General features: G+C 43.5%; 1 long non-coding RNA gene across 1 annotated transcript; it reads right to left on the reverse strand.

Annotated features, from left to right (window-relative positions):
• Window positions 1-1,107: 1,107 nt before the first annotated feature.
• Window positions 1,108-15,754, reverse strand: LOC143434012 (uncharacterized). The gene is made up of 3 exons (XR_013103154.1): window positions 15,496-15,754; window positions 2,679-2,796; window positions 1,108-1,267 (listed from the first exon to the last, which is right to left on the reverse strand). It is a non-coding gene; the product is annotated as an uncharacterized LOC143434012 (long non-coding RNA).
• Between the last annotated feature and the right edge of the window lie 169 nt (window positions 15,755-15,923).

Genomic DNA, 15,923 nt, shown 5'->3' on the forward strand with positions numbered 1-15,923 from the left:
CCTTCCTAGTGCTGGGTCCCTTTTGTACAGTTCCTTGTGTTGTGATGACCCACAATCATAAAGTTATTTTGTTGCTACGTCATAACTGTAATTTTGCTAGTTAAGAACTGTATGTAATGCAAATCTGATATGTGACCCCCAAAGGGATTGTGGCCCACAGGTTAAGAACCATATCTTGGAGAGAGTCGGACACCTGGGAAGACTGACTGGCAGAGGAAAAGGTCCCCAAAGGCGAAGTGATGTAGGAACTGGGAAGGATAGTTAGAAAGATGAGAGGGCATTTGAGATGCTCATAGCAGCTCTCACAGGGGGACAGATGAAGATAGGCTTAAGGGTTTAGAAGGACAGGTTTCTATCACAGATACTCTCTGAATGTAATTTGAAGGCCGTGGGTAAAAGACTCTCCACAAACATAGTGGATGTGGGAAAACGTTTAGCAAGAATTAGCTTCTTGTTGGACATCACCAGCCTCACACTGGAGTCATGCCTGAGTCAGGAGTGTGTAAAAGCCCTTTGTGAAAAGGTAGACTCTGCTCCCTTTGCACCCAGGATTCCAAGGGGAGAAGCCCAGTGAGTATGTCATGAGGAGGGGAGTCTTGAATGCAGTCACATCTCTGGAAACATGAGAGAAGAGACACTGGCAGCAAATGTAGGGAGACCGTCAGCTACCTCTCTGCTCGGCCCCACAGAGCAGTGGCCCAGAGCTCAAGAAAGCCCCGGGTGTGCAGAATATGGGAAATATACCACAGCTAGTCTGCCACTCCACACGGAGATAAACCCTATGAGAACTTGTCCAAGATCTCTCTTCTGCCTGGTATGGTATTTCTGCACTTGGTGGGGAATAACAAAACCTTTGAGTAAAAATAACATGGGAAATCCTTCAGGAGGGCAAAGGAAGCTTTGACAGAAAAGGGTCAACTGAAACAAAGGAAAATTTAATGTAAATATAGTGTCAAATAAAATTATTTGATTTTCACATATATAAGGAACCACACACAAATGAACACATTTTATTGCTTTATATAAGATTATATAGAGATTCAATGATACAGGGTGAAGAGGGGGATGGGGGAACCTCTTTTTGTCTCATAATTTAAAACACTCAGCACTCTCGTTATCACTTTGAGGTCCTTGTTTTCTTCTGACTCATTTCCTCAGGCTTGCGCATGCTCGTCGCTGCTTGGCCTTCCCAGGTGAGTCTCCCTCTGTGGCCTCAGTTTCTTCAGTTCTTGGTCAGCAGCTTCTGTGGGTCCAAATCGCCAGAATTCTAAGTGAGAGGAGGCCATAGAGAGGTTACAGGCAAAATGATAAAACACGCCTCTCATTAAACACTTAGGAAAATAATTCTTATAGAAATACAATATGTGAAAACATAAAATCTATAAATTATTTGGCAATTAAATTTTAAAATTAAATTTTTAGAAATCTATCCTAGAGAAATATTCTCAGAGACATGCAAAGCTGTGCATAAAAGAAAATAATCACATTTGTTCTTACATATAAGACACTGAAAATTGCGTAAGTGTTCATCCGTAAAGGTATGTTTCATGAACATACCTTTTCTATGAAATACTGTAGAGTATACTGATTCGATATATATAACTATTAAAATATCTCCCAGATACAGTGTTATGTAAAATAATAATAAGGGATTTGTTTATTTGAAGATTTCCCACATTTGAAAGCATAGCCACAAGGCTCTTCATGGAGGATGGAAAGGTCCAGAGTCTAGGGAACGTTTATATATACTTTATATAGTTAACTATTGCTTGTTGTTTAAGTATGTAACACATATTATTACCTTTGTAATAAAAGTTTTAAATATTTTCATAAAGCTGTGACTTAAAATAAAAATGATTTCTCTATCTACTATAAGGCGTGAATGTTAAAGGATTTTCGTCAATCTTTGTCTTATTATGCCCTAAAGAATTAACTAAGACCAAAGATCCAGAGTTCCTTGGTCACAGTTAATAAATGATAAGGTAGTTTTAAAATGATGAGCCAACACATATAAAGAAAAAAACCATGCTTTTAAAATGAGAGCTCGCCGGGCAGTGGTGGCGCATGCCTTTAAGCACTCGGGAGGCAGAGGCAGGTGGCTTTCTGAGTTTGAGGCCAGCCTGGTCTAAGGAGTAAAAAAAAACCAGAGCTCAGCATAGATGATTTGCTTCCCTTTAAATACTTACTTATAAAAGATCTTTGCTGGTGGTTAGGAATGGTTTACATGTCAAATATCTATCTTCCCAGATCACAAGGAAAGTACTGTGAGTTCCTTTGGTTAATGGTGATGAATTAGTGCTCAGCCACACACAGTTGCTGGCTACCAGGCATTTGTAGATGTTTTTCTCTGAATGAATGTGACCTTGTAATACCAGCTCTGTTTCCTGACTTTATGACATATGCTAACATTCCAAAAGCATAGATTATTTTTCCCCAACATAATATTCATCTTAAGCCATCAGACTTTTCTTCCAATGTGGAAAACAAATTTTATATAAACAGATCATATCTTACATTTGCCTGTGTTCTCCCTCACAAACAAAAGGTACGTATTAAAGCCATTTCATGGGGAATCACATACCATCAGAAATATTTTTCCTAATTATAAATAAAAGAAGGAGGCTTTTCATAAAGAAATATAAATCAGTAAATATATTTGGATAAGAGTCATAGCATACCCAAATGAGTCACACAGCAGAAAATGTATTTTCTTGCGAGTATTGTTTTCTCATTTTGCAAAAGAAGTTGGCAGCTGTGTGATGACACAATGTGCACTCTGGCTGTTGGGGATCAGTTCTGAAAAGTGAACGGTGAGAAGAAATGAGATATCAGCTGGGCCGGTAATGAGAACACAGCTCCGATGGAAGATCTCATTCTCGGAAGAGTCATTGACCATTGTACCCAGGCTGTGTAAGAGTTGACTAAGCAGTTTCACTACCCTGGGAAAGAAGACTTCAAAAAATGTCGGCATTTCCTGTGGTTAAGATCTGCCTGTGACATTAAAAAGGAAGGTGGCCACCCTAAGAAACAGGGACAATGATTCTACAATAATTCTGAAGGTGGCAGTGGGTGATAGGCGTGACCAGTTGTTTTTAGGAGTTCATGACAGTCATTCAAGAAAGTTATCACTTAAGAGATCCAAGTCAGAGGGAAGAATCTCCACCGTGGCTTTGCCATCGTCTAGGTTTGTCACCGTGACACTGGAGTAGAAGAACATCTGTGGACTATTTCAAGGCAGAATTCAACACCATACATATAACAGTGAAAAGTTACTGCTTCCTATGACCTCGACTGACCAAACTTCTCCCTCCAGTTATGCCATTATAAAGGGAACACTGGAAAGTGACTGATGTTCTTAGACAATTAAATGAAACGTGTGACCTATCAGAGGAAGACTTTATGATAATGAGACACTCTCAAGTGCTGGGCTGGTTCCTCGGTCCCCTAGCTATGCTCTAGTTTGTAATATCTAATGTCTTTATTCATCTTGTGTGTGAGTATTTTGCCTGCCTGTATGTCTGCACCGTGGATGCAGGGTGTCAGATCCCTTGGAACTGGAGGTACAAACAGTTGTTAACTACCTCGTGGGTGCTGGGATTTGGCTGTGGGTCCTCTGGAAGAGCAGTCAGCACTCTCTCCAGCTCCCACAGAACTCTACAGTTCTGCTTCTGCTTCTTGATTCTCGCTCATTTATTTTGTGATTTTCATTTTGTGCTGCTAATTAGAATGAGATTCTAGAAATTCCCTGCCTTCAGGGAAAATTGGTGCCCAGGCACCTGGAGGCACTACCCAACCCAGAATAACTTAAATACCCATCTTGGGATTTCCCAGCTTATATTAGTCATGGGAACACAGCCTTGATTCCAGTGAGAACAACTCCCTGTTATCTAGCTCTCAGGAGAAATTTAGCTTTTGCCGAATCTCCAGGGTAAGACGGACACTGGGATCCCTTCTGGGAGGCTATTTTCTCTGTTTCCTTTTCCTACCAAACACAGGCACCTACTTTAAGTAGCTCAGCCCTTTGCTCACCTTGCTCAGAACTCATGGCCACCTCCTCCCTCCTCCTGAATAAGCCTTTCTCTTCATTTTTGGCCTTAAGAATTTCTTGATAATAAAACTGTACAGTTTTTTTTTTCTTGATGGTGGTTTGTTTTGTTCGTTTTGTAGTTGTTTGTTTGTTTATTAAGACAGGATTTTGCTGTGTAGCCATGGCTGTCCTGGAACTCTGTAGACTAGGCTGGCTTCCAACTCTGAGGTCTTGCCTGCCTCTGCCTCCCTACTGCCTTAAAGGCGTGCACCGACAGGATTATTCTGCTCGGCATAAAAATCATTTCAGAATGGAAAACTGGGGTGACATTTTAAATTTACTTTATTCTACATTTTGTTGGGATTGGTAACAACTTTGAGTCCTATTAGCCCATGGATTGCCATTTGAAAAACCTCTAATCTTTCACATAGTTGGCCTATGTGAAAGCATGACCCATCCACTAACACCAAGCAACCCCGTGAGCCTGGATTGCTGAGACTCCATAGAGCAGTGAAGGATGAGGTCTGAAGGGCATACTTGAGTCTCGCCTTACTGGGAAAACATCCGCCCTCCTAGTCCGCACTTAATCTGTAGAAACAACACATGACCTATATGGACTTTCTCAGAGCAATGGAGAAGTGTTCAACTGTAGTTATTAGCTTCTTGCTTTCATCCTCTCTGAAAAATGCTCCCAAATGAGAAATATCCATAACAGGGCTAGAGAGATGACAACCCAGTGACTGTGCGCTTCCCAGAGCCCATATCAAGTGATCCACAACTGCCAGTAACTCAGCTTCAGGAGGTCTACCTGATTCACTCTTCCGGCTTCTTCCAGTACCTGCAGCACATGTACCGTTTACCACACAGCCACGCAAACACAGAAATAAAATAAATATTAAAAACCAAGCCTGTCTTTCTTCCGGTGGCTGTTGTGTATTTTGTTACAGAGATGAGACACGCAACTGATACAACTTGCCAACTAGAATCTGTGACACTAGCTAGCATTGAACATTTTCATTAAACCAAGCTCTGTGTTAATGGTCTTGTATTTGCTACCTCACTGAACCCTTAAGGAAGCCTAGCAAGTCAGATACATTGTATCGCTGTTTTCTAGATGGTAATTCTGTGGATTGAGAGGTGAGACAACACAGCCAATCGTTTTCAAACCCCGTGCTCAAACTCCTTAGTTGTTGTTCGCCATGGAAATATGTTAACACACCCATAGTATGATACAAGTTTTACTTTAAAAATAAGTCCAGGGGGCGCTAGAGAGATGGCTCAGCAGTTAAGAGCACTGACTGTTCTTCCAGAGGTCCTGGGTTCAGTTCCCAGCAACCACACGGTGGCTCACAACCAACTGTAACGACAACCCAATGCCCTCTTTTGGTGTGTCTGAAAACAGTGACAATGTACCCACATACATAAAATAAATAAATCTTAAAAAAATAAATCCAATCACTTTGGTTTTCCCTCAGTAGAATGTAAGTTGGAAAGATAAATGAGAGGGAGAGGGGGAGGGGAAGAGGGGAGAGAGGAGAGGGGAGAGGGAAGAGAGGGAAATCTAAAGGGAATATAGAACTTGGAGTGACAAGAACGTAGGGAGAAGCATGACAGCTTCCTTCCCACATGTCTGCTCCCTCAGAGTCTCCGCTCTGCCCCACATTCTTTTTTACCACCACCACCACCTTGTGTCTGATTTTTTAAAATCATTTTTCTCACCTCTGCTGCTGCTGCACAGTCCCTAACTTATCTCCCTGAATCCACTATTTTGTATTTCCCGCCCCCACATCCCAACCTACGGATCCTTCGAGGAAGACACAAACAAAGCATTGGCTATTTTAAAGCACCACTTTTCTAAAAAGTGAGTTCCTAAAAGCACTCATCTCTTTATATCTACCCCTCGCCACCGACCCTTTTCAGCCACTCCCTCTTCCACTTGACAGCAAGGTGGAAGTCTATGGAGGAGCCCACACGACCCTTCCTGTCCAGCCCCCACGCCTGTCTCTACAGCTATGCTGTGGTTTGTTGGTTTGAGCTTTCAGGTTCGTATGTACCCTGTGTTCTCTGCCTGGCCTGTCTTCACTGATCTCTGCCTAGGGGACTCCATCATCTCTTCTGGTTGTTTTGTTTGTTTGTTTGTTTGTTTGTTTGTTGTTTCTTGAGCCAGGCTTGCCTCAAACTTGTAATCCTCCTGCCTCCCTGGTGCTGGGTTTACAGTCCCGTGCCACCGTGGCTGGTGGAGTCTGGCTATCTTTATAGGTTGCTGCCATCTCTTTAGCTATGTAAAGCATGTGCCTGATGCAGGAAAGGGTTCAGTCGACTTGGCTAAGTGAATAAAGTAACAAATGCACAGTGGTTCTTATACCAGGTCTGTTGACCTCAAGTTTTAGCTCATTATTCTCCTGAATAACAAAGATGGGGTTTCCCCTTCTGCCTTTGATATGAATCGGTTACAAGCCGGGGCATATCAGATTCTCTAGTACCCGACCCTATGCTAGACATATAGGAGGTGCTCAAGAGTCTAGATTTCATAAACATGTTTCTTGCTAAAATCCAGCTCTTCTTCAGCAATATGCAAAGCTCTGCTGCAGGAGGAGCAAGGACTTCCCAGTGTCTATTTTGGGAACAACTAATTCATCACAGAAAAACTGCATGATCTTGCTCGGCATGGTACCTTTAATCCCAGCAATCGGGAAGCAGAGACAGATGGTTCTCTGAGTTCAAGGCCAACCTGGTCTACAAAGTGAGTTCCAGAATGGCTACAGCTACACAGAGAAACCCTGTCTCAACAAACAAAACAAAGCAAAAAAATTCTGCACAATCTCATGCTTTCTATAGATGATGTTAAAATTCTCTAAAGGGAAATCATTGCATACACTCTCAAAGCCCTTTTCCTAGTGACAATTTTTCTGGGGCTTAAAAAATGAACATATCTCAATGGCATTTATTAAGGTATAATGAGAGTTCTGAAATCCTAAGTAAAATTATTTGACCATATCAAATTCACACTTGACGGTGTCTTCTCTTGAAGACTGGCATTCTCAGATCTCCAGTTATACTCATCTTCCTGCTCATAGCAAACAAATAAGTGTGTAGCACATGGTGTCAGAACAACAAACCCGAACACCTGTGTGCCTGTTTGTTTCTGGCATTCCATTCAGCTGCTGGCTCTAAATGAATTATCCCAGTCAAAATTATTCCCCATCCCTGTTGCCGGAAAGTACACTATGCTTTGCCATTATACCGCCTCGAACATTATTCTACATAGTGGAAAGGCAATGTTTGCTCAGAACTCCACAGTCTGAGTGTTTTCGTGTATGTAAGTCACCCGAGTCTCACGGCAGCCCTGTGTCTTCAACAGGACTGTGGCATTAGTGAGGAGCAAAAAAAACACACAACTCAGAAACCTAAGCTGTTGGCCTAGGCAGGTAGCAGGAAGCTAAGGAGAGCCCGGCTAGAAGCCCACGCATTTCCCACAGCTCCTTTGTGAAATGAGCGTCAAGTCCAGTGGCTCCTCCTGGTGTCCCCACGCTTTTAGTTTAGCTGTAACGTATTTAGTGACTCATCAGTGACATCCGGCCGGAATCGAAGTTCCCGATGCCCTGGATTAGAGCGTTGTGCCTCTTATTTAAAGACTGATTCGTTGATTTGAAACACCATTGGCTTTGTTTTATCAGATTTTTATCATTATTCTCTAGATGCCTGTTTTCTAACAGAAAGGGTGTGAATTCTGATGGGAGGGGAGGTGGGGAGAGTCTGAGAGGAGTTGAGGGAGGGAAACCGTAATCAGAATACACTGTATGAAAAGAAATTATTTTCAAAAAAAAAAACCCCACAAAAACAGAAACAACATGCCATGAGCATCGTTGAGCTGAGCTGAGGCCCTGCATGGATAGTTAGCTTCACTCACTAGGCAGCTGACCGGTTCCCGAATGCCAGGCTCAAAGCTCTTGGATTCAAATGTATACTTCAGTGAACTTAAAACTATTTCACTGCATTCAGACAAGCTGTACATCTGCTACATGGTTAAGAAGAATGTGCTTCTGGCCACACAGATGAAAGTCATTTGGGCTATAATTAGTAAGACACATAGAATCCTGGCCTCTGATGTACAGCTCCCAAATCCAAGGTCTCACTTTGAGAAGTAGATTCAACAATCTGAGAACTAGGACCCAGTCTGCTTGAACCTTACAGTCTTCCCATCCTTGGCCTTGCACAGCAAGTGCCTGACAGGCTACCACCACTGCTACTAAATTCTTATGCTCTCCAAAGTTTGAGGACTTTCTGATTGTATATGTATATACATGTGCATATATATATATATTCACGTATATACATATACACATATATATGTGTATATATGTGTGTATGCATATGTATGTATATGTATATATGTGTATATGTGCATATATGTATATATGTGCATATATACATATATATATGTGTATATATATATACACACACACACACACTAGACCTCAATGAAGAAACTAGTATTGATAAGATAAAGTGGTTTCAAAGGGGATGTAATAAGTATGAACAAAGTGTTAGAAAGAACCATTATAAAAATAATTTGTATGAAGGGCTCTAGGAAGACATTTTGGAGCATTTTGTAATGGAACTGGGTTGTTCAGATTGCCATATAAACCATTCAGAAAAGCAACACAAAAGCAATGTACAGAGGACAGTGTGAGCTGGCTTGGAGAGAGCCACACATATATCTGGGCTGTCAGGTCCCAGCATCAGATGTAAGCAGGCCTTCCCTGAAAGCTTGGAGCACAAGGGCAGAGAGCAGGAAGGAGGGGAGGGAAATTGGTAGGAGGCTTTGCAGGCTGTAATAACTGCAACCAGCCCGTGAATCATCAGGAGTGGTGTCAGTGCAAGCCAGTCAGCACCTGAATTCTCTGGGCTGCATGTGAGCTCCACAGGCAAACTGGCATGGTGCAGTCTCACCAAGCAAGAGGAAGAGCGGCTGCCAGATGTGGAACATTGTTATGATTGGTTATTTTTCAGCGTGCTATCCTTATATGGCCACCAGGTAACCACTGTCAGGTACTTGGGGCCTCTTCTGCTACATTAAACGATCAAGTCAAAGGGCCTAAACCTGCTGAGAGCTGAATTGGCCACTGGGACTTTCAGCTATGTCAGGTTGCCCAGCCTGTGATTTATTTGAAAAAGAATAATAAACGGACCATGAGTCATTTTCGGCAACCACAGCTTCAGAGCCAAACAGTAAATTCTGAGAAACCAATTTCCACTGTGGGCAGAGCCCAGCTCCTGTGTCTGATCATCTGGCAAGCTTCAGAAGAGAAAGAGCTGATAAAACAGCAGCAGGTGCAAACCAGCCTCAACTGGTCAGAGGTGCGCAGATGGGGGGGGTGCATGAGGGAGTGGGGCTGTCTTGGCCCTGCCTGACAGTGCAGAGGAATCAAGACTGACCCTCTGATCAATGTTTACACTCCATTCCCAGACAATCAGGCAGGATCAAGGAAAAGATTGCTAGACCACATGATCTGCACGCACCAAAATAAAGGGCTGTGGTCCATGGACAAAAGAACATCCCTTGTCATCCTCCTATTCCCACCTTTCCAAGAGTGTGTTTCTGCCTCCTGTGGAGACATTTTCCTCTAATCCCACAAGAAGACAGAAAAACATAAGCCTTGGCTTGACCATCTCCTTGTGTCTTTAAACATGGTCTTTTCTTCTCAAAATAATGGTCAGCACTATCCAGGCAGTGGTAGTGCATGCTTCTAATCCCAGCACTCTGGAGGCAGAGGCAGGTGGATCTCTGAGTTGGAAGCCAGCCAAGGCATTAAAAAAAATTAAAATCACTTATAATCCCATTTTTTTTTTTTTTTTTGGTGCTTCTGGGGAATGTCTTTAAAGTATAGCAGTCTGAATGTAAAAGACCCTCATAGGCTCATATATTTGAATAATTGGTCCCCAGTTGGAGAAACTGTTTGGGAAGGATTAGGAGGTGTGATCTTTGGGGAGGAGGTGTGTCATTGGGGGCCACTTTTCAAAGAGTTAACACCATTTCTGGTGTGTGTGTGTGTGTGTGTGTGTGTGTATGTGTATGTGTGTGTATTCAAGATGTTTTAAACTCTCATGTATTTCTTTGCTCCAATGTCATGGACTCTAACCCTCTGAAACCATAAGTCAAATTAAGTACTTTCTTTTTATAAGTTGCCTTAGTAATGGTGTTTTTCAATAGCAACAAAAAAAGTAACTAAGACATAGAATATAAAATAAAAAGTGGACATCCCTTTTTTATTTCTAACCTATGCTCTCAAAGGGACACACTGCCTTCCCAGGTATTTTTCCTTCGATGCTTACACAAATATGTATAGGCACATCTCTGCTCATATACAAAGAGAACAACACATTGTAAACTATGATTATTTTTCCTTCTCTTATTAACACTTAACATTCAAAACTCTTTCAAGTGATTGTAAATAATTTAGTGTCTGCTAAAATCATAATCTACTCAACCTGTACCGTAATACAAATCTCATCCATATGTCTATATATACTGTTAGTACCCCTTTAAGAAGCCACAGGTAGAAAGCATGCTCATCATTTTCATCTTCCTAATTAAAAATGCCCCGGGGTGTCCTTACCATTGTACAATGCTAGTAGAAGCTGGGTGGGTCAATTTGGATCTACTACCTGTAGCTCATTAAGTACAGTGCTCTACCAGACTCCCTCAATATCCCCAGCCCTGGCACATCAAGTCTCTTCAAGGCTAGGTAGTCCTCGCCCACTGAGGCCAGACAGGGCAGCCCAGTTAGGGGAATGGATTCCACAGACAGGCAACAGCTGTAAGGACAGCCCTTGCTCCACTTGTTGGGGGACCAGGAAGACTGAGCTGCACATCTGCTACCCAGGTCTAGCCATGAGTGTTCTTTCTATATATGACTCTTGGTTGCTGTTTTCTGGAAATGTCTGTTTTTCAAAACTTGCACTTCTCTAAATCCCAAGTCTTTGCTGAGTGCATATACAAGCAGACCACCACTACCCCTCCCCCACTGCAGCCACTCAGTGCTCTGCTGCTGGCATCTGTGTGCTCAGCTGGCCCTGTACCTCTCCCTGCTCCATTGCTTATGACTCTGAAGGCTCTGTGTCCCCCTCATCAGCCAAGATGAGGGAATAGCATTATTTTTTCCCCCAAGAAGAATGTCTTCCAAAAAGAGCCTTCAGTGAAAAACATATCTTTGCTGGTTCAACTCCAACTTTTTTCAGAGTAATACCTCCCCTCCATGGAAGCATATCTCCTTAACCAGCTCACACTCTGCCCAGACAGCTAGATGTCCACCTCCTGGGCAGGGGACGGGGCTTGTCCTTCATCCTTTGATGTCAACATACTCTTGACCTTTATTCTGACAACACTCATATGTTAATGTTCATGTCTGAGGGGCAGCGCTATGGAACCCCACGCACACGAGGCCTTTGGGATCAGAATGCTTGGGGTTCTGAGCCTGATTCTTATCCCTGTTGGCTTTGTGGTCTTAAACAAAAAAACCATTTGACCTCTCTTGCTCTTCAAATTCCTCAACTATAAAATAGGAACTATGAAAAAAAAATGCAGTCTTAAGACTGACTGTTGACAGTACCTGGTGTGTAGTGTCTGGCTCTCAAAGACATAATCATTGTAGCTATTCTTAATGTCACTCTCCAGCCAATGTCTCAGATGAGACGTTATTGGTAATGTCACATACAGTTCTAAGGCTGTTTTGAATTTGAGAACTCTATCGAGTACCTTTTATGAATATTGGAAGAGAGACTGACGCCTAAGCCTCATTAGCTTTAGAATAAATTTCTTCTGCCAGCATGGCACATGATGAGCTGGGACACTTATGCACGGTTGGAGGTGTTGTGACTAATGCAGCTTTGTCAGATAGGGTCACATCCCCAGAGAGGGGACAGCCGCTATCTGCTGCCTCTAAACACTGCTATCTCTAAACACTTGCATAGTTCTGGGAGATTGCTGCCATTTGAGATTCCATCCTCAACCAGAAACAGAAAATGGCCCAGAGGATGCGGGCCAGCTTGTACACAGGCATCTTTAAACAGAGGTGTACTTTTACTGAGGTTACGCAGGACATCTGCGTATCACACTGATGTCTTCATCCTGGGGACGTTATGAAATGTGTGTGGCTTTTTGGATCAGTACCATACCTGTGAGGTAGGACAGGAGCCATTAGAAGCAGAGGACAGAGAGCTATATATTCTGCACTGTGTGAGAGTCCTCCAAATATGCCAGTAGTGCTCCTTCCCAGAACCACCAGAGGACCAAGACTGCAACAAAGCTTCGACATCGTTTCCCACCTTGGTGAACCCAGCTGAAGGATGGGTAGCCACGAAGACTCTTGTCGCCTTAGCTCAGAGACATCTGCTCACTGCATGTCTCCTTGCCTGGGCCGGACTTCTGTTCTCACTTGACTTCCAGGGCAGAACTGGTAGAAGGCAAATTGACATTGTCTGGTTTATAAAGCTTTGATTTCCACTTTCCAATGCTCAAACCTTAAGCCCCTGAGCTGTGCCCCTTTCCAGAGGAATATAGTTCCCTAACACCATGGGCTAATAATGCTCTGACTTTCCCCCAAGCCTCACCCTGTTGCCAGAGCTTACAGTAGGTCCCGGAAGGAAGGTCTTTGCCAGAAGAACCCTCCAAATTAATAATTAGTGACTGTAGCTTCGTCCTAGCTCTGTGCTAAGAATTTTACATATATTATCTTACTGCTGAGTGACATAAGGCAAAGCTAACATTATAAAAAAAAAAAAAAAAAAAAGGCAACTCCATAGATGCTGGGCCCTGGGCCTTGGCAGTTGAGTCTTAAACAAGAATGGGGCTGAAGCAGTGTCAGGGTCAATCCCAGAATTCCTCAGGGATCTCCTCAGCTAGAGCAGACAAAGCTCTCCTGTCTATGAATCTGCAGCCCACAAAGGGGAAATTTATCTCTCATAGGTTGCCTGCCATTAACAAAGATAAATCCAGGTATTGTCATTACAGTAATGGCCTCTGTGACTTAGAGGAGCTGAAAAGAAAGTCAGCGAATGTCAAACACCTTGAAAAATCCATTCATTATGAGGTCACCTTCTAAGGCATTCTCAGCAAACAATAGCCTCCATTTTCACCCCAGACACCACTCTCTTGTGGTAAATACAATCACTAGGTGACTCTACCCTGTGAGTCCCCAGAAACTGTTTCTAATTGTTGTCAGAAGCACATCAGTTAGCAATAAAGCCTCCAGGCAACAGCCCTCATGGCTCTGATTAGAAACTCGCTCTACTTCTTTTTCTTCTGAAGGTATTTTTCACCCTCTGCATTGTCAATTGCTCACTCGTAGCTGTGAGCCTTCTCCCTTACCCTCTTCTCTCAGTCAAGACAGTGTCTTCTCAGCTCAGCCCTCTGGCTTGCCTTCCTTCTGAAACCCCTCAGTACCTGCCAAGTGCTCACTCGCCCCTTTTGCTGTCCCAGGTAGCTGATAAAAACTTCAATTATACAGATGTGTCTATACTCACACTGGACTAGGTATTGTGATAAGCATGGGGCAGATGTTATGTCACCGAACCCAGAGAAAAGTCTCTGAAAGAAATATAGTTATATAATCTCTATGTTTGGGGGAAATGAAGCATGGGAATGTTAAATAATTTATCCAGAGTCATATAGTTGGCAAATGGAGAAACTTGCACTGCTCATATCTAGCTTCCATCCTCTTGAAACCATGGGGTTGGGCTGGGCTTCCCAACCTCTGCTCTTCAATGCTGCTACAGCATCTCCTTTCCCTGACCTCAGCCATCCAATGACCTCTCCTCCTCACCTCTGATTACCTGAAGATGTTGGCTTAGTCAGCCTCACACATCCTTAGAGTCTTCAACATCCAGCTAGACCTCATGGGGTTGAATTCCAGGGCTGTTAACCGTTTAAAATATAACATGGAAGGTGGACCCAGAGATGCATAGGTCCTACAGAGGGATGCTCCTCCCACCATGGAAGACCACCTGCTCTCCTCTGGTGAATTTAGTTCTTCACCTCTTCTACTGAGGTCACGCCAAGTCCATTCCCTGCCTACTCATCATCCGCTAGAAGTACAGACACAACAATGCTTCACCATCTCCCGCCCAGACTCTTGCCTCCTCTTCCAGCTCTCCTCCGTTGTCCAGTTCCCACAATGCTTAGACCAAACCAGGACCTAAAATACTGTTCCTGGCATCTTTTCATTTACCGCTCTCCTGCATCTCCCTCACCTAGCTGGGCCATGGTGAGTTGCCGCACATACACGAAGCTACTTCAGCCGTGACTGCCTTCATCCTGCAAGATGGCAAACCGGAACCTCACTAAAACCACCAACCCTTCTTCTCCCTGCCTCCACTAAAGCACTGGAGCAGGACAAAGGAAAACAACCCTACTGGCTGACAGGCTGGTCTCACTCTATAGTCATTGTCACACAGATCAACACAAACCCTTAGTGCTTCCCATAGGCCTCTGCTTCTCCCAGTCCAAATCATGCTCCCGGAAGTTCCCACCTTCCTCCCTCCTCAAACCTTTACTATGTTCTCCTGACTCTGGACAGACGGCTCTGCTTCCCACATCCCTGAGAAACTGGAGTGATGACAGTGTCCCATCTCACATCACACACGTCACCCTCTGCATTTGCGTTGTGTATTACGCACCCCACCCTGTTTCTGAAAACACCCATCCCCTCACACAACCTCAGGATACCGCTGACACTGGCCCTTCACCTTCTCTACTGAATCCGTATACAAACACAATGCTGTTTCCCCAACTAAAACCACAAACACCACAGGCAGAAGCTTCCTTGAATCTCACATATTAATTAAATGACTGTAGTTGTCTCCCATTCATAGAAAACGTCTTGGTGCCACTGTGAAGTTTCAAACCCAAGGAAAATGTCAACCACTCTATGGAATTTGATGTATTTACTTCTTGATTTACATGTATATACCTGCTCCCAAATTCTCAGCTCCCAGGACAGCATTGTGTTCCCAGTGGATACTGTTTATAAATATGTCCAGTATTTTTGGGCTAGGTTCTGGGTTTGAATCCTTGCAAGGTGACTCTGACAACATTAATCAGTATGGTAGAGGAGGGGTATTCTCATCACCAGAGACGAGACAAAAATTTCAAGGTTTGGGGGATCCACCTAGTAAGACCAGAGCCAGAAAATCAAAAACTATTTATTATTATCTTACATATTTTCCCATCACACATATCTTGGGGGTGCAGGGATCAGGGGCAGGGCTGAGAAATGGAGGTTACAAGTCTGTGTAACTGCAAGAACTGAAAAGCACTCCTGTCTTTGACAGGATGCAATTTAACCTGATATGTGGCTGCATCACAGGTCACAATGGGCGTCTTGTCTTTTTCACCCACTAAATTCTCCCTCAGCTGCCAGGCGCTCATGTCACTGCCCAAAGGTATTGTTTCACCCATCCAGGCATACCTGTTTCTATCTATGCATCACTGATAAGTCTCTGTCCATGCAGAGGGCTGAAACACACTGCTCCAGAAGCAAACACTTCCTTGACACAGCCATCCACAAGGTCTTCAGAGCAGAGCTGGGCGGTTCGGACTGTTCATTCGTTTATTGAAATAGCACGAGGCTGTGTTCTCAAGAACAAGCAAAAAAGCTAACCTTCCATTCTTTTTTTTTCTTCATTTACCTAGTCTATCCTGACAAGACTTTTTGCATGAGAAAAACACTTCTTTCTGATCCCCAGAGAGATCAACTGATGCCTTCAAGCAGGAAAATGTGCCTGACCCGTCTCTGTTTCACCAATCACCAAATGACTCAGCCCCCTTTAAAAGCCAGCTGCGGTTGGCCCGTTGACCAGGTGACCTCCAGGGGTGGTGGACTCAGTATGAAAGATA

The sequence above is a fragment of the Arvicanthis niloticus genome, chromosome 12 (genome assembly GCF_011762505.2).
Source record: "Arvicanthis niloticus isolate mArvNil1 chromosome 12, mArvNil1.pat.X, whole genome shotgun sequence".
In the NCBI taxonomy this organism is placed as follows: domain Eukaryota; kingdom Metazoa; phylum Chordata; class Mammalia; order Rodentia; family Muridae; genus Arvicanthis; species Arvicanthis niloticus.